This window comes from Dendrobates tinctorius, unplaced genomic scaffold (genome assembly GCF_039654945.1).
Source record: "Dendrobates tinctorius isolate UK_male_01 unplaced genomic scaffold, ASM3965494v1 ptg000017l, whole genome shotgun sequence".
Classification (NCBI taxonomy): domain Eukaryota; kingdom Metazoa; phylum Chordata; class Amphibia; order Anura; family Dendrobatidae; genus Dendrobates; species Dendrobates tinctorius.
In genome coordinates, this window is record NW_027361685.1 from 16068632 (window position 1) to 16086492 (window position 17861).

General features: G+C 50.9%; 1 long non-coding RNA gene across 1 annotated transcript; it reads left to right on the forward strand.

Annotated features, from left to right (window-relative positions):
- The first annotated feature begins 7328 nt into the window (after positions 1-7328).
- Positions 7329-12372, forward strand: LOC141082311 (uncharacterized). Its single transcript, XR_012230499.1, has 2 exons — positions 7329-7425; positions 12067-12372. It is a non-coding gene; the product is annotated as an uncharacterized lncRNA (long non-coding RNA).
- Positions 12373-17861: the final 5489 nt, after the last annotated feature.

Sequence of the window (17861 nt, forward strand, 5' to 3'; positions counted from 1 at the left end):
GACTTTCCTATATAACAAGAAAAACTCAAGAAAAAGCCGACATTAAAACGTTTCTAATGAAAAATTGGCTCCAATAATTCTTGTAAAAAGAAAAACAAAGCAGAAGACACGTTTTACTATTTTTTAACAAGTGAAACATTTTTTTTTTTTTACAAATTAACTCTTTTTGGAACCATAAGGCTGAGTTCACACGTGGCGTTTTTCCGCGTTTCCGCGGCGGTTTTAACCGCGCGATTTTGCCGCAAAAACGCGAAAAATAAGCATCCCATGCATTCCTATGGGATTCCGCAATGCTGTGCTAATGCTGCGGTTTTTACCGCGGCGGAATCGCTTTGCGGTAAAAACCGCAGCATGCTCATTAATTTGCGGAATCGCGGCGATCCCGCACCCATAGGAATGCATTGTTCCGCTTATTTCCCGCATGTGGCTGTGCACACCATGCGGAAAGTAAGCAGAACAATTACGGATGGTACCCATGGTCCGGAGGAGAGGAGACTGTCCTCCGGGCTTTGGGTACCATATCCCTGTAAAAAATAGAATTTAAAATAAAAAATATTGTTATTCTCACCCTCCGACGTCCCGCGCAGCCTTCCCGCTTCTCTTCACGCTCTCGTTCCCAGTAGTCCTTTGCGAAAATGCTCGCGATGACGTCCGTTCTCGCGGGATCGCGAAGTCTCGCGGTCATTCGTGCGACGTCATCGCGAATTACCGCAAGACGTCGCGATCCCGCGAGACATCGCGGGCATTTTCGCAAAGGATTACTGGGAACGGATGCGCGGGACGTCGGAGGGTGAGAATAACACCGTTTTTTATTTTTTTTTTACATTCTATATTTTACTACTGATGCCGCATAGGCAGCCTCAGTAGTAAAAAGTTGGTCACACTCATCAAACACTATGTTTGATGAGTGTGACCAACCTGTCAATCAGTTCTCCAAGCGATGCTACAGATCGCTTGGAAAACGCTAGCTTTTTTCAAGCTAATTACGCTTGCAAACTGCTAGATTTTCCGCGGGAAAATCGCGGGAATTTAAAATGTGATTTTCCCGCGGACTGGAATTCCGGAATTCTCGCGGTAATTTCCGCGAGAGTTCCGGTACGTGTGCACTTAGCCTAACAGATGTACACCGCAGGGACGGCACAGGAGCGGCTGCAAAAAAAAACCAAGGCAGTTTAAAGGGAAGATGCCATCAAAGCCGGATGTGGCGTTGGCGTGCGTTCCACATGCCGCATTGGCGTGCGTTCCACATGCCGCATGTGGCATTAGCGTGCGTTCCACATGCCGGAAATAAAAGGCTGTGGACCGCGCGTCATCAAGCCAAATCGGTTGCATATTCTACTTCTATGTGGTTCAAGAAACCACAAGTTATTTTGGCTTGCGTTCCACTTACTGGAAACACTAGGTTGTGGAGTGCACGCCTCTGCCTCATGGGACACAATTAGTAGTCTGCCTTCATTTGAGTGTCGCAGATTTTTTCCTTGCGGCTCACGCACCTTTATGGCATCCTGGCGTGCGTTTCAACCACCGGAAGTACTATGGTATGTATTTCATACCCCCCCTTTAGCTCAGCACTATGGCACCTCACCTCCTATCACAAGGATAAAGGGGGTTTTACACTAAGCGATATCGCTAGCAATATCGCTAAAACGTCACTGATTTTGTGACGTTATAGCGATATTGCTAGTGATATCGCTATGTGTGATACTTACCAACGACCGGCTCCCCCGCTGTCCATCGCTGATCGCGCGAGAATGTCCGGCTCCATTTCTCGTCGCCTGCTTCCTGCTGAGACTTCCTGCTGTGACGTCCAGCGACGCGTGGAGGCGGGCGGGAGGACGCAGGATCGCTGTGTGAATGGTAAGTATCGTGCGCTGCGTCGCTGCTGCATCGCTGTGAGATCTTTCTGTATGAAAGCTCACTAGCGATCATTTAGCGATGCACCAGCGATCCTGACCGGGTCGGATCGCTGGTTGGATCGCTGGTGCATCGCTAAATGTAAAAGGGCCTTAAGTCCCCTGATGACTCAGCTTGGAAGAAACGCTTTGGGCCCTTCCATGGGGGGTGCAGGGCTTGTTTAGCACAGGGGGAGCTGTGGACGGTCAGGGGGGAGTCTTGGGGATAGATTACTGTTAGCCATTTAGGGTCTTGTAGGGCATTTTCTTCCCCTTGTCCTATATGGAGCATCCTGGACCCAGGATCTCCTTTTCCTCCCGCACCCCCTTCATGAATTGCTGAGCTTGTGCCTTTCCTCACTTATTGCTCTGGCATATTTCGGGTGGTAACTCTATTAATGTCATCCAGATTCCAGTCATTACTGTTATATGCAGCCAGAATCTGTCAGTCGTTGTTTGCGGGGTTCTGTGGGATTCTCCCAGATCCACAACGTGAGATTCTGGGACTTGCTGATTGCAGTTCAGCCATTGCAAGTGGGAATCATTCCTCCTGATCGGGCTGTGCTCCTCACGCCCCTTTATTTGTGACTTCACCCAAACATTTATATTCACTCACTCTGGGGGACACAAAGTTGTTTTTATCCTACTATCTTACTAAAGGTTATGTTTTATCTCCTGTCCACCACACTCCAGCTGTGATGGAAATATATACATTTCATACAGATCTCACTTGCATATATCCTTATATACTGATAGACACATTTTCATAGCTATCTTGAACCTTATAATCAATTGCTGAAAATGACCTACTAACCCCATGAGCCAGTCTGGAGAACCAGCATAGTCTCGTGGTAGCATTGTCTTGTGATATATCAGCCAGCCATGGGAAAGGAGGAAGTTGGACCAGATGCACTAGCTGATATCGGAGGTTTGCTGACATTGCAAGACAATGCATAAGAGTAAACCATATGATGCTAAATCACCCTCATGTCGGACACTGCCATATAAGTTCATTTACTCAAATAGCCAATAGCATTAAAACACAAGCCTTATGTTAATTGACTAACCACTCCTTTCTGTATGTAATGAAAAAACCATATATGTGCAATAAACCAGCAGACTGGAGATACTGCTAACAAGGTGTTTAGGGTGTCTTTTCTGTTGAGCGCTCAATGAGACTGTTCTAATTAGGACAGGCCGCAGCACACAGAGATATATCTATCCAAATTTCCATATCATCTGGCGCAGAGACGCGGGGCTGTGGACAAAACGCACGGGGACCCTGTTGACCAGAGAGACGGAGGTGCCGACTAAGGCCTTGACTCATGGGGACGGAGATTTGCGCAACTCCATAAGGTAAGAAAATCTGGTTATCTTACATGAATGTCCCCTGTGCCCAGTCCGGGTCTGTACCTCTAGCGGGTCAGGTGTGGTCACCACCGCATTCCCAGGTAGTGTAAAAGTCCACACCCTTATCCAAACCCTGGGATAAGCCAAGGTGTCTGCTTTGTGTCCTGTTTGTGTCTAGATCCGGGAGAAAGCTGGTGGAACGGTGATTGATTGTGCATGTGGTTGCTGGGAAACCGATATCTGAGAGATTCAACTTCCCCTGCTAAGTCCTCACAAATAAACCTGTACACAGGGAGGACAGGAGAGGCCTATCCAGGTATGAGTTGTGGGGGCTTAGAGAGATATCACTAGTCGAGTCTCCTATCAAGCTATCACATATACACCCATGCATCGGAAGGGACAGGAGCACCCAGATCGCCAGGCACGTGGTGGTGTTTAGTTTGGGGGAGATATCGCAAGCCAAATCACTTGACAGGTTGCCACCGATTCACCTGTACATCGGAAGGACAGGAGAGGCCGGCCAGGTACAGATGGTGGCAATTTTGTGGGAGTTATCACTGATTCCTGTTACCGGCGGGACGAGTGTGTTAACATTCCCGGGTGACCGAGCGCAGTACACCCAGTGTGATTGGCAGTTGTCGGTTACCAGAGCTGCTTGTGCTACGTGTCACTAAAGAGGGCCTCGATTTCTCCCCGGACGTCTACATGTGCATCAACCTATAAATTCACTGCTGTTCTCCATGAAGATCTGAAGCAGAAAGTTTTTTTCCTTTCCTTTTACACTTCCTCTTTTGCCCGTGGGGTGCGTCTCTGATATTTTTCATATTGTCACATTTGTTCTGTACTCTGCTTTTCCCTTGTTTTATCTTGCATTTGGTGGAAGTTTTTTTTACTGTAGTGTGAGAATTTTTGGGAATGCTGGGTTGTTGAATATATACCATTGTCTCAGTTTGCTCTTTTGTTTCCATTGTTCTCAGAAGATTTTACTGAGAGACGCAGGCAGAGGAAAGGGGAAGTGTGTGTATCCTCCATTTGTGCACGGACATTTTATTGTTGGAAGTTTTACTGAATTTTGGATTTTTTATTTCTTTTTGGAGTGTTCTTTCCAAGTTTTACCAACTTCCTGATTATTCTTTTTGTTTTCTTTTTTCTCCATTTTCTGAGTTTTTATTAGTTTTCCATTTCCTTTTGAAGTTTTTATAAATATTTTGGGTTTTTTTTTTTTGCTTTTTTCCTTTCCTTTTTAAGCAAGTTTAAAAAGGGTTATGAAGTTTTAATCACCTTTTTTTAAGTTTTTGGAATAGACATAGTAAGTGTTATTCAGAAAGTTAAGTATGTAGATTTACAGGGGCAGCTTTTAAGCTGCAGCATGGCATAATGTATTGAGAAGAAAAAAGGGAAGTTAGTTAGTTGAGCTGAATTGAAGTCCGCGTTTTATAAAGTGGCAGCGGATTTACAGCATAGAAGTACTGAGAGTTAGGTGAACAGGAAAGGATTATTTTTACGTGTACAAGAGAGAAAAAAGTGTTTTCAGCGGAATTCTAAGCTGTGCCGTCTGTGAGGCACCCCGCTCCCCCCCCCCCCTGGGAGAAGGCACAAGTCCAAGCATGCCTTCTCTGACTGCAGAAAAGGGGAAGGAGTCCGCTGCTCCTTCCCTCTCCACTCCTCCCTCTCTTACCTCCCCTCCCTCATCTATTTTTCCTCCTCCCTCATCTTTTCCCTGTCTTTCATCCTCCTTCATCCCCCTCGTCTTCTCTCTCCCCTCCTCTTCTATCACCTTCCTCCTCTCCTCCCTCTTTCTTTTTTCATCTCCCCACCTTTCCACTCTCTCCTCTACCCCTCCCTGCTCCTCACCCTCTCTCCCACCTCTCAGTTCATTGTCACCAGCTGGGCCAGTGTCAAATCCAGAAAATGAGGTGTCCTTATCGCCACAGGGCACCCTCTCTAAAGAGCCAGCTGATACCAGGATAAGATAGTGAAACACTCCCTACACATAACACCACAGGTGCCCCCCCAATACAACAGCTAGCAGAAGGGAGGTGCAAGTCATCAGCGTCTGCAGCTGCTGGGTCTTACAATGAGGATCCTAAGTGCCAGGCAGACCTGCAACCTCAGAAGGGGGGAGCACCCACACAATGTCACAGTTTCTCCTCTGATGAATATGAAGAGGGGACATCATACATGCTGCCCAGTACTAGGTGAAGAAACCCACAGACACCAAGTAGGCAGGGGCAGATAGAGCCAGAACTCTTACACTATGTGCCCTTCACCCCTAGTCAGGTGTTCAGTATTCTGAAAAATCTGCCAGACCCAGATATGGACCCCATGCCATTTTACTGAAGAATGCAGCAGAGCCAGCAAACATATCTGCAACCTGGATTGATCTCTGGTCCATAATGGAATTAAAAGCAGGTGAAACACTCTGGCCAATCATGAAGGAACACTTCAAGCTTCCATCAGAATTAGATGTGCACTCCTGGAAGTCAGGATCAAAGCTAATTGAGCTGCTCAGAGAGTAGGCCAAAGCCAGACAAGCACTTAGCCTACATAACATGAGCCAGGCCGAGACAGAGTCTGTAGACAAGTTTCATGGCAGAGCGAGGCAAGTATTCCAAGACTTAGGCTTCACTATTCATGATCAGATACACAGACAAATGTTGGCAGAGGCTTTTAGCCTTGGACGAAGAGAACCAATCAAGAAGCTGCTGATAGTGACCAGGCCTGAGTACAGGTCAATAGCCGTAGATGCCCTGCTCGCAGTAGCCAGAAGAATTCAGTCCCACCCAGGAGTGCGGAAGACAGCCCCTCCTATGGTGGCCACCGATGTGGAAGAGCACCCACCCTGCAGGGACGGGAGACCCATCAGGTGTTACAACTGTGGCAACCTTGGTCATTTCCGGAACCAGTGCACAGCACCCCGGCAGCCCAGGACAAAACGCAGGGGAATAGGCCAAGCAAGAAACACAGAAAACAGTGAAGAACCCTGTCTATAGGACAGAGGCAAGCCTGGTCCACAAGACATCACGCCCCTGACATGTAAAACTCCATCAGCGGACCCAATACCTCAAATCTCCGGGGGTTGTCATATCTTTCCTTGTGGACACTGGTGCAGTCTGATGAGGCATGTGGAACTCCCCGACCCCACCTGCCTATCAGAACACTGTCTTGTGTGGGGATTGAAGGTCAAGTCAGACATTCCCAGCTTAGGGCCCCGTCACACATAGCGACTCACCAGCGATCCCGACAACGATATCACCTTGTCAGGATCGCTGGTGTGTCGCTACATGATCGCTGGTGAGCTGTCAGGCAGCTTCACCAGCGATCAGTACCAGCGACACGCGGGTAACAAGCGACGCACGTGGCTTAGTTACCCGCATTGTATCTTAGTTACCAGCGTGCTGATGCAGGCAGCGGGTAACCAAGGTTGTGACTCAGCAGCGATCTCGCTATGTGTGATGGGGGCTTTACAAGCCCCTGAGCGTGTGGACACAGCCAGGACACTCCATCCTGTTTCAGTTTATGGTGGAGACCAGCCCACCCCACCTGATGAGACAAATTGACATGACATTTTCTCCACCTCTGACCCAAGAAAAATCCATCATGCTGGTTGCCCTTCAAGAGCCTCGAACAACCGGTGCAAGCCTACTCAAGGAGGTGCTGGATATAGTACCCAATAGCCTGTGGCCCAAGGGAGACTTCAAGTTGCGTCAGGGTGGGTGTCACTCAAGTCTGGAACCCCGTACCCTCTGCCCCCGTCCGCCACGCGCCAGCTCCGGCCCTGCCCCCGTCCGCCACGCGCCAGCTCCGGCCCTGCCCCCCTCCAGCTCCGGCCCTGCCCCCGTCCGCCCCCCGCCAGCTCAGGTCCTACCCCCGTCCCCAACGCGCCAGCTCCGGCTCTGCCCCCCCACACACCGTCTCCCTTCTGTCCTCTGCGGGGTGTCGGCTGCTCCCTCCTCTGATGACAGCTCTGCTCCTGTCGCTCCACAAGATCGATACCGGAAGTGAGCCGCTTCTACTTCCGGTTGCAGCTGTTTAAAAAAAAAAAAAAAAAAGGTAGAGGGCGGCTAAATCCAAGTCGCCATGGAGCTGTGCTGACGTCATGCCCATGTGACCAGAAGGGGCGGGGCCTCCTCCTCCTCCATAGAGCAGAGCAGCAGACAGGAAGCTGCCGGTGTCATGGCAGGTAAATGGATGTTCATGCACGAGCTGGAGGAGGGGTGATGTTTGCTTGCATGGGGCTGCGTGTGCATGCTGGAGGGGGGTCTGCCTGGGGAGAAGGGGGTGATGTTGCTTGCATGGGGCTGCTTGGGGAGAAAGGGGTGATGTTGCTTGCATGGGGCTGCATGTTCATGCTGGAGGGGGGTCTGCCTGTGGAGAAGGAGGTGATGTTGCTTGCATGGGGCTGCGTGTGCCTGCTGGAGGGGGGTCTGCCTGTGGAGAAGGGGGTGATGTTGCTTGCATGGGGCTTCATGCTGGAGGGGGGGTCTGCCTGAGGAGAAGGGGGTGATGTTGCTTGCATGGGGCTGCATGTGCGTGCTGGAGGGGGGGGGGTCTGCCTGGGGAGAAGGGGGTGATGTTTCTTGCATGGGGCTGCGTGTGCATGCTGGAGGGGGGGCTGCTTGGGGAGAAGGGGGTGATGTTGCTTGCATGGGGCTGCGTGTGCATTTTGGAGGGGGCGTCTGACTGGGGAGAAGGGGGTTATGTTGCTTTCATGGGGCTGCGTGTGCATGCAGGAGCGGGGGGGGGGGTTGCCTGGGGAGAAGGAGGTGATGTTGCTTGCATGGGGCTACATGTGCATGCTGGAGGGGGGTCTGCCTGGGGAGCAGGGGGTGATGGTTACATGGGGCTGGATGCTGGAGGGGGGTCTTACTGTAGAGCAGGGTGTGATGCTTGCATGGGGCTGGACTGGATGCTGGAGGGGGGGTTTGCCTGGGGAGAAGGGGGTGATGTTGCTTGCATGGGGCTGCATGTGCATGCTGGAGGGTGTCTGCCTGGGAGAAAGAGGTGATGTTGCTTGCATGGGGCTGTGTGTGCATGCTGGAGGGAGTCTGCCTGGGGAGAAGGAGGTGATGTTGCTTGCATGGGGCTGCGTGTGCATGCTGGAGGGGGGGTCTGCCTGGGGAGAAGGGGGTGATGTTGCTTTCATGGGGCTGCGTGTGCATGCAGGAGCGGGGGGGGTGCCTGGGGAGAAGGGGGTGATGTTGCTTGCATGGGGCTGCATGTGCATGCAGGAGCGGGGGGGTTGCCTGGGGAGAAGGGGGTGATGTTGCTTGCATGGGGCTGCATGTGCATGCAGGAGCGGGGGGGGTCTGCCTGGGGAGCAGGGGGTGATGTTGCTTGCATGGAGCTGCGTGTGCATGCTGGAGGGGGGTCTGCCTGGGGAGAAGGGGGTGATGTTGCTTGCATGGGGCTGCTTGGGGAGAAGGGGGTGATGTTGCTTGCATGGGGCTGCATGTTCATGCTGGAGGGGGGGTCTGCCTGTGGAGAAGGAGGTGATGTTGCTTGCATGGGGCTGCGTGTGCATGCTGGAGGGGGGTCTGCCTGTGGAGAAGGGGGTGATGTTGCTTGCATGGGGCTGCGTGTGCATGCTGGAGGGTGGGCTGCCTGGGGAGAAGGGGGTGATGTTGCTTGCATGGGGCTTCATGCTGGAGGGGGGGTCTGCCTGAGGAGAAGGGGGTGATGTTGCTTGCATGGGGCTGCATGTGCATGCTGGAGGGGGGGTCTGCCTGGGGAGAAGGGGGTGATGTTGCTTGCATGGGGCTGCATGTGCATGCTGGAGGGGGGCTGCTTGGGGAGAAGGGGGTGATGTTTCTTGCATGGGGCTGCGTGTGCATGCTGGAGGGTGGGCTGCTTGGGGAGAAGGGGGTGATGTTGCTTGCATGGGGCTGCGTGTGCATTTTGGAGGGGGCGTCTGACTGGGGAGAAGGGGGTTATGTTGCTTTCATGGGGCTGCGTGTGTATGCAGGAGCGGGGGGGGGGGGTTTGCCTGGGGAGAAGGAGGTGATGTTGCTTGCATGGGGCTACATGTGCATGCTGGAGGGGGGTCTGCCTGGGGAGCAGGGGGTGATGGTTACATGGGGCTGGATGCTGGAGGGGGGTCTTACTGTAGAGCAGGGTGTGATGCTTGCATGGGGCTGGACTGGATGCTGGAGGGGGGGTTTGCCTGGGGAGAAGGGGGTGATGTTGCTTGCATGGGGCTGCATGTGCATGCTGGAGGGTGTCTGCCTGGGAGAAAGAGGTGATGTTGCTTGCATGGGGCTGCGTGTGCATGCTGGAGGGAGTCTGCCTGGGGAGAAGGAGGTGATGTTGCTTGCATGGGGCTGTGTGTGCATGCTGGAGGGGGGGTCTGCCTGGGGAGAAGGGGGTGATGTTGCTTTCATGGGGCTGCGTGTGCATGCGGGAGCGGGGGGGTGCCTGGGGAGAAGGGGGTGATGTTGCTTGCATGGGGCTGCATGTGCATGCAGGAGCAGGGGGGTTGCCTGGGGAGAAGGGGGTGATGTTGCTTGCATGGGGCTGCATGTGCATGCAGGAGCGGGGGGGGGGGGTCTGCCTGGGGAGCAGGGGGTGATGTTGGTTACATGGGGCTGGATGCTGGAGGGGGTCTTACTGTAGAGCAGGGCGTGATGCTTGCATGGGGCTGGATGCTGGAGGGGGGTCTGCCTGGGGAGAAGGAGGTGATGTTGCTTGCATGGGGCTACATGTGCATGCTGGAGGGGGGTCTGCCTGGGGAGCAGGGGGTGATGGTTACATGGGGCTGGATGCTGGAGGGGGGTCTTACTGTAGAGCAGGGTGTGATTCTTGCATGGGGCTGGACTGGATGCTGGAGGGGGGTTTGCCTGGGGAGAAGGGGGTGATGTTGCTTGCATGGGGCTGCATGTGCATGCTGGAGGGTGTCTGCCTGGGAGAAAGAGGTGATGTTGCTTGCATGGGGCTGCGTGTGCATGCTGGAGGGAGTCTGCCTGGGGAGAAGGAGGTGATGTTGCTTGCATGGGGCTGCGTGTGCATGCTGGAGGGGAGGTCTGCCTGGGGAGAAGGGGGTGATGTTGCTTTCATGGGGCTGCGTGTGCATGCAGGAGCGGGGGGGTGCCTGGGGAGAAGGGGGTGATGTTGCTTGCATGGGGCTGCATGTGTATGCAGGAGCGGGGGGGTTGCCTGGGGAGAAGGGGGTGATGTTGCTTGCATGGGGCTGCATGTGCATGCAGGAGCGGGGGGGGTCTGCCTGGGGAGCAGGGGGTGATGGTTACATGGGGCTGGATGCTGGAGGGGGTCTTACTGTAGAGCAGGGCGTGATGCTTGCATGGGGCTGGATGCTGGAGGGGGGTCTGCCTGGGGAGAAGGGGGTGATGTTGCTTGCATGGGGCTGTGTGCGCATGCTGGAGGGGGGTATGCCTGTGGAGAAGGGGGTGATGTTGCTTGGATGGGGCTGCGTGTGCATGCTGAAGGGGGGGGTCTGCCTCGGGAGAAGGGGGTGATGTTGCTTGCATGGGGCTGCGTGTGCATGCTGAAGGGGGAGTCTGCCTCGGGAGAAGGGGGTAATGTTGCTTGCATGGGGCTGCATGTTCATGCTGGAGAGGGGGGTCTGCCTGGGGTGAAGGGGGTGAATGCTGGAGGTTGGTCTGCCTGGGGAGCAGGGGGTGATGCTTGCATGGGGCTGCATGTGCATGCTTGAGGGGGTCTGCCTGGTGAGAAAGGGGTGATGTTGCTGGAGGTGGGTCTGCCTGGGGAGAAGGGGTTGATGTTGGTTGCATGGGGCTGCATGTGCATGCTGGAGGGGGGTCTGCCTGGGTAGAAGGTGGTGATGTTGGTCGCATGGGGCTGGATGCTGGAGGGGGGTGTCTGCCTGGGGAGAAGGGAGTGATGCTTACATGAGGCTGGATGCTGAAGGGGGGGTCTGCCTGGGGAGAAGGGGGATGTTGCTTGCATGGGGCTGGAGGGGGGGGTCTGCCTGGGGAGAAGGGGGTGATGTTGCTTGCATGGGGCTGCATGCGCATGCTGGAGGGGTGTCTACCTCGGGAGAAGGGGGTAATATTGCTTGCATGGGACTGCGTGCTTGGAGTCTGCCTAGGGAAGGAAGTGCGCTACCGCTCTTCCTGCCAGGGGCGCTGCCACTGTAACCAAGGTCGCACCTTTAAAAGATTCTGTAATGCTGTAGATAAGCCCCGGATGTAACCTGAAAGATAAGAAAAACAAGTTATATTATACTCACCGGGGGCGGTTAGTGTCGCGGTCCGGTCCGGGTCCTCCCATCTTCATGTGATCACGTTCCCCTTCTTACTTCTGCTGCGGCTCCTGCGCAGGCGTACTGCTCTGCCCTGTTGAGGGCAGAGTAAATTACTGCAGTGCGCAGGCGCTGGGAAAGGTCAGAGAGGGCCTGCGCTGCTGCAGCAGTAAGAAGGAGGACGGCATCACATGAAGATGGGAGGACCCGGACCGAACCGCCACACCCATCGGACCGGATCCCGGGGTGAGTATAATCTGACTTTTTTTCTTATCTTTCAGGTTACATCCGGGGCTCATCTACAGCATTACAGAATGCATTACAGAATGTTGTAGATAAGCCCCTGATGTCGGTGGCCGCAGCTTATAGGCCAAAAATGGGAACACAGATTCCCTTCAAAGCTAGGGCCCCCTGTTTTGGTAACTGTGACGTGGTAGTGGGCTTCATACAGGCTTATCAGAATGTAAAGTAATAACCTCATGTTCAGGTTGTACATTGTTGCTGATGGGCATTAGATCACGGTGTGAATATTGGGAGGGGCGGCCATGGCTTTTTGTACAATTTAGGCAGGATTTTTCTTATATAAATTTCTTTGTTTTCTTCTAGGTGTTGGGGGTTTCCTCCATCTTCTTTCACCGTGCCCTCCACAGTAGTGACCTCTTTAGATGGCAATTCATCATGTGCCCTCTCTCCACCAAGTGGAGTGCTGGTGCCTCCACCATCCGTGTTCTGCCAAAATTGGTGTGACCCAGCACCCCTCCGATGTCAGATAGATGAGTCTAAGATCTCCGAAGTTCCCGTCCCCTCTTTCCACTTCTTGTGGCTTGCTAGGGTTGGTCCTTTGGGGGTCTACCACCTTTTCATTTCCTTTGTCCAATATTTATTTCTCACCTTTACCTTATCTGCTGTACATACTCTCTGTACTGTCATGCTTCTCTCTATTTTTTCGGGGCTTTGTTTTATGGGGTTTTTTTGGGGTCATCCTAGGACTTGTTATATATGGCACAGGGCCCACCTAGGTCCTTGATAAAATTTAGTCACCGAGGAGGATAGCAGGCCCAGGCTAAGCCACAGAAAACCAGAGAGGTTGGTAACTAAGCGGATGCAAACCCCTGATCCTGTCCACACAACTAGCAGTAGCCGTGGGGCGTACCTACGATGATCCTAGATGCCTCGGTACAGCCGGAGAGCTAACTAAGCCTAAAGCAAGAAAGGGGAAATCTAAACTGCCCCAGAGCAGACCTCAAAGGAATAGCTAGCCCCCAAACATATACTGTTGGTGAGACAAGATGAAAACACAAACGCAGGCAGAAAAATAGACTGAGCAAACGATGGGGCCCACACTGACTAGACAGGAAAGGAAAGACACTGTCTGCAATCACGCAAAAAACCCTGCAAAAATCCGACACGTCTGATGCACAAAAACACTGAAGTCGCACAACTTCGCCCAGCACTCTGGTATATTCTGAAAGCAAAGCAAAAAGAGACCAATATAAAAGGGGACAAAACAAACTGGCACGTGCAGTAACATATGGGCGGTGATACAGCCCCAGGCAGAGCTAGCTGACCCGCATAAAGCAGAGACAAAACGAGATCAAATGCAAACAGAATAGCAAATGTTCCACTTAGCTGAACATGCAGGGTAAGAGCAGGAGCCATCAGACCTCAGGAGGCACAGGAAGAAAATCACCAGCAGGGATAGAGGGAGTCAGCTGTCTTAAATCCTAATCAGAAACCCCAGATCTCCAATCGTCTTCCTCATTATCAGGTGGCAAGCCTCTGTCAATCAGATCAGCTCCACTACCTCCAGTAACCACCAGAGGGAGCCCAGAAAGAGAACTCTCAATCTGACCCGCTCCACTATCTTCAGTAATCACCAGAGAGAGAATTCACAACAGTACCCCCCCTTGAGGAGGAGTCACCGAACCCTCATCCACTCCACCCGGCCGGTCAGGATGGGCCCGGTGAAAAGCACAAACCAATCTTTCGGCATGAATGTCAGAAGCAGAGACCCAATAATTATCCTCCTGGCCATAACCCTTTCATTTGACCAGGTACTGGAGTCTCCGTCTAGCAAACGAGAATCCAATATTTTCTCTACCTCATACTCCAAATTACCTTTAACCAATACAGGGTCAGGAGGTGCCACCATTGGAACTACTGGCTCTACAAACCTCTTCAACAAGGATTTATGGAACACGTTATGAATCTTAAACGTAACTGGAAGAGCCAAACGGGATTAAGGATTTCCAAAATCTTATAAGGTCCAATGAATCTTGGCTTGAATTTTGGAGACGCAACCTTCATAGGAATATTCTTTGAAGACAACTAAACCATATCACCCACTTTAAACCTGGGACCAAAAGTCCTATGCCAGTTGGAAAACCGTTGGCCTTTTTCTTGAGTGGGACAACTTATCCACCACTTGGTCCCAAATCTGCTGCATTCTCTCTACCACAGAATCCACACTTGGCCGAAGATTCCACCTGCCCTGACGAAAATCGAGGATGAAACCCAAAGTTACAGAAAAAGGGCGACATCAAAGTGGCAGTACTAGCCCTATTGTTTAGCGCAAATTCGGCCAAGCGCAAAAATGAGACCCAGTCATCCTGATCAGCATATAGGAAACATCTCAAATAGGATTCCAAAGTCTGGTTTGTGTTCTCAGTTTGCCCATTGGTCTGAGGATGAAATGCAGAGGAAAAAGATAACTGAATTCCCAGTTTGGAACAAAAAGCTCTCCAAAATCTGGAAACAAACTGGACTCCTCTGTCCGACACAATGTTCTCAGAAATCCTGTGCAACCGAACCCACCTGTTGTAAAAACAAGGGCACCAACTCAGAAGAAGATGGCAACTTTGGGAGTGGTACAAGATGGACCATCTTAGAAAATCTATCACAGATGACCCAGATAACAGTCATTCTCTGAGAGACAGGAAGATTAGAAATAATATCCATTGAGATATGAGTCCATGGCCTCCTGGGCACCGGCAGGGGCATCAACAACCCACTAGAATGAGAACAGGTCTTGGACCGAGAACAAGTCCCACAGGACTGCACAAAATTCCTGACTTCACAAGATAAGGTAGGTCACCAAAAAGACCGACTCACCAAATCTCTGGTACCAAAAATACCTGAATGACCAGCCAATGCGGAGCAATGAATTTCAGACATTACTCTTTTCCTCCACTGGTCAGGGACATACAATTTCCCCATAGGGCAACGTTCAGGTTTGTTCTCCTGAAATTCCTCCAGGGCACGTCTCAAATCGGGTGAGATGGCGGAAAGAACTACACCCTCATTTAGAATGGTAGTAGGCTCGGTCACATCAAAAGAATCTGCAAAGAAACTCCTAGAAAGGTCGTCCGCTTTAACATTCTTAGTGCCCGGAAGAAAAGAGACCACAAAATTAAAACGCGTGAAAAACAAGGCCCACCTAGCCTGTCTAGGATTCAAGCGTTTGGCTGATTCAAGATAAATCAAATTCTTGTGGTCAGTGAGGACCACAACTTGATGTCTAGCTCCCTCCAGCCAATGTCTCCACTCTTGAAATGCCCATTTCATGGCCAACAATTTCCGATTCCCCACGTCATAGTTGCGTTCAGATGGGGAGAACTTTCGAGAAAATAAGGCACAGGGATTCATCTTAGAAGTCACCGGATCTCTTTGGGACAAAACGGCTCCTGCACCAATCTCAGAAGCATCTACCTCCACCTGAAATGGGAGTGAGGCATCAGGTTGCCGTAGAACTGGAGCCGAAGTGAATCTCCGCTTAAGCTTCTGAAATGCCAAAACTGCCTCTGGAGACCAATTCACCACATCAGCGCCCTTTTTGGTCAAATCAGTCAGTGGTTTAACAATACCAGAAAAATTACTTATAAATTTACGGTAGAAATTAGCAAAACCCAAAAACTTCAGGAGAGCCTTCAAAGAAGTAGGCTGAACGCAATCATAAATGGCCTGTATCTTGGCCGGGTCCATTTCAATAGCAGACTGGTACAAAATGAATCCCAAAAATGAAATCCTCTGTACACCAAAGAGGCACTTTGATCCCTTAACATACAGAGAATTTTCCCTCAAAATCCGGAACACCATCTGGACATGTTCCACATGAGAATCCCAATCACTGGAAAAGATCAAAATATCATTCAGACAAATGATCAAAAACTTATCCACAAGGTCCCGGAAAATATCATTCATAAAAGACTGGAAGACAGAAGGGGCATTAGCCCAAAAGGCATCACCAGGTACTCAAAATGTCCCTCTGGAGTATTAAATGCTGTCTTCCATTCATCCCCGTGCTTTATGCGAATAAGATTATACGCCCCCCTGAGGTCAAGCTTGGCAAACCAACAGGCACTTTAACTCTGGAAAATAAATCAGAAATCAGGGGTAACGGGTACTGATATTTAAAAGTGATCTTGTTAAGGGAACGATAGTCCATACATGGCCTTAATGAACCATCTTTCTTGGCCACAAAAAAAAGCCAGCACCTAAAGGTGAAGAGGATGGTCTAATATGACCCTTCTCCAACGACTCCTTGATATAAGATCGTATAGCATCATGTTCGGGTACCGATAGTTGAAAAGCCGACCCTTGGGAAATTTAGACCCGGGCATTAACTCAATTGCACAGTCATAACTCCTGTGAGGAGGCAAACACGCAGACTTAAGGCCCTTTTACATTTAGCGATGCACCAGCGATCCGACCCGGTCAGGATCGCTGGTGCATCGCTAAATGATCGCTAGTGAGCTTTCATACAGAAAGATCTCACAGCGATGCAGCAGCGACGCAGCGCACGATACTTACCATTCACACACAGCGATCCTGCGTCCTCCCGCCCGCCTCCACGCGTCGCTGGACGTCACAGCAGGAAGCCCAGCAGGAAGCGCCCGACGAGAAATGGAGCCGGACATTCTCGCGCGATCAGCGATGAGCAGCGGGGGAGCCGGTCGCTGGTAAGTATCACACATAGCGATATCGCTAGCAATATCGCTAGCAATATCGCTATAACGTCACAAAACCAGTGACAATTTAGCGATATTGCTAGCGATATTGCTAAGTGTAAAACCCCCTTTACTCTCACTGAATACATCAGAAAAATCAGCCAAATAGGAATATCATGAGACTGGGGAGAGGTGGAGAAAACAGGAGTGTCACTAAGAACACATTGACAACCCCAACTCACCACAGACACAGATTTCCAATCTAAAACAGGATTATGAGTTTGCAACCAAGGGAAACCCAGAACAATAGTGTCATGCAAATTGTGCAACACCAAAAATTTTCAATTTTCTTGGTGGTCTGGGATGACCCGCATTATCACCTGGGTCCAAAACTGAGGTTTATTCTCCGCCAAAGGAGTAGCATCAATACCCCTCAAAGGGATAGGAGTCCACAGGGGTATCATGGGAAAACCACAACGCTTAGCAAAGTCTAAATCCAGCAGATTCAAAGCTGCTCCTGAATCTACAAAAGCCTTAGCGGAAAATGTAGACAAGGAGCTGATCAGGGTAATCGCCAAAAGGAACTTAGGTTGTACACTGCCCACCGCAAATGTGTGAGCAAAACGCTTTTCTCGTTTAGGGCAGACAGCAATAGTATGAGAGGCGTGACCGCAGAAAAAACACAACTTATTACACCTTCTAAACTCCTGACGTTGCGCCCTAGGCAAAACCCTATCACATTGCATGGGTTCAGAAGTTCGTTCGAAAGGCGGCAACGCCTCTCGTGTAGTTTTATGTTCACGTAAATGCCGATCAATTTGAATGGCCAATGACATGGAGTCAAGACCAGAGGGGACAGGAAATCCCACCATAACATCTTTTACGGTTTCTGCCAAACCCTTCCGAAAGAGAGCCGCTAGGGCATCGTCATTCCATTTAGTAAGGACCGCCCACTTTTGGAATTTTTGACAATATAACTCTGCAGAATCCTGACCCTGGTTCAATGCCAATAAGGTTTTCTCAGCTTGATCAACAGCATTAGGTTCATCATACAACAACTCCAAGGCTTGAAAAAATGTATCCACATTAGCCAGAATAGGATCTCCAGGTGTCAGAAAAAGCCCAATCCTAGGGATCGCCGCGCAGCAGGGAGATGACAATTTTAACCTGCTGCACCGAGCTCCCCGAGGAGTTAGGCTTCAAGGCAAGAAATAATTTACAATTATTTTTAAAATTTAGACCGCTCCCCAGAAAACACATCAGGAGTAGGGATTTTTGGTTCAACAGCAGAAGATTGAGCGAGATAGGCAGAAATTCCCCGCACTTCAGCAGCGAGCTGCTCAACATGATAGGACAATTGCTTAGTCTCCATTGAGACAAAAAATATCCTCTTACGGCCCAGAAAAAAAGGAAAAAATATATGAAAAAAAAATTCTGACACTTTTTTTTTAATTC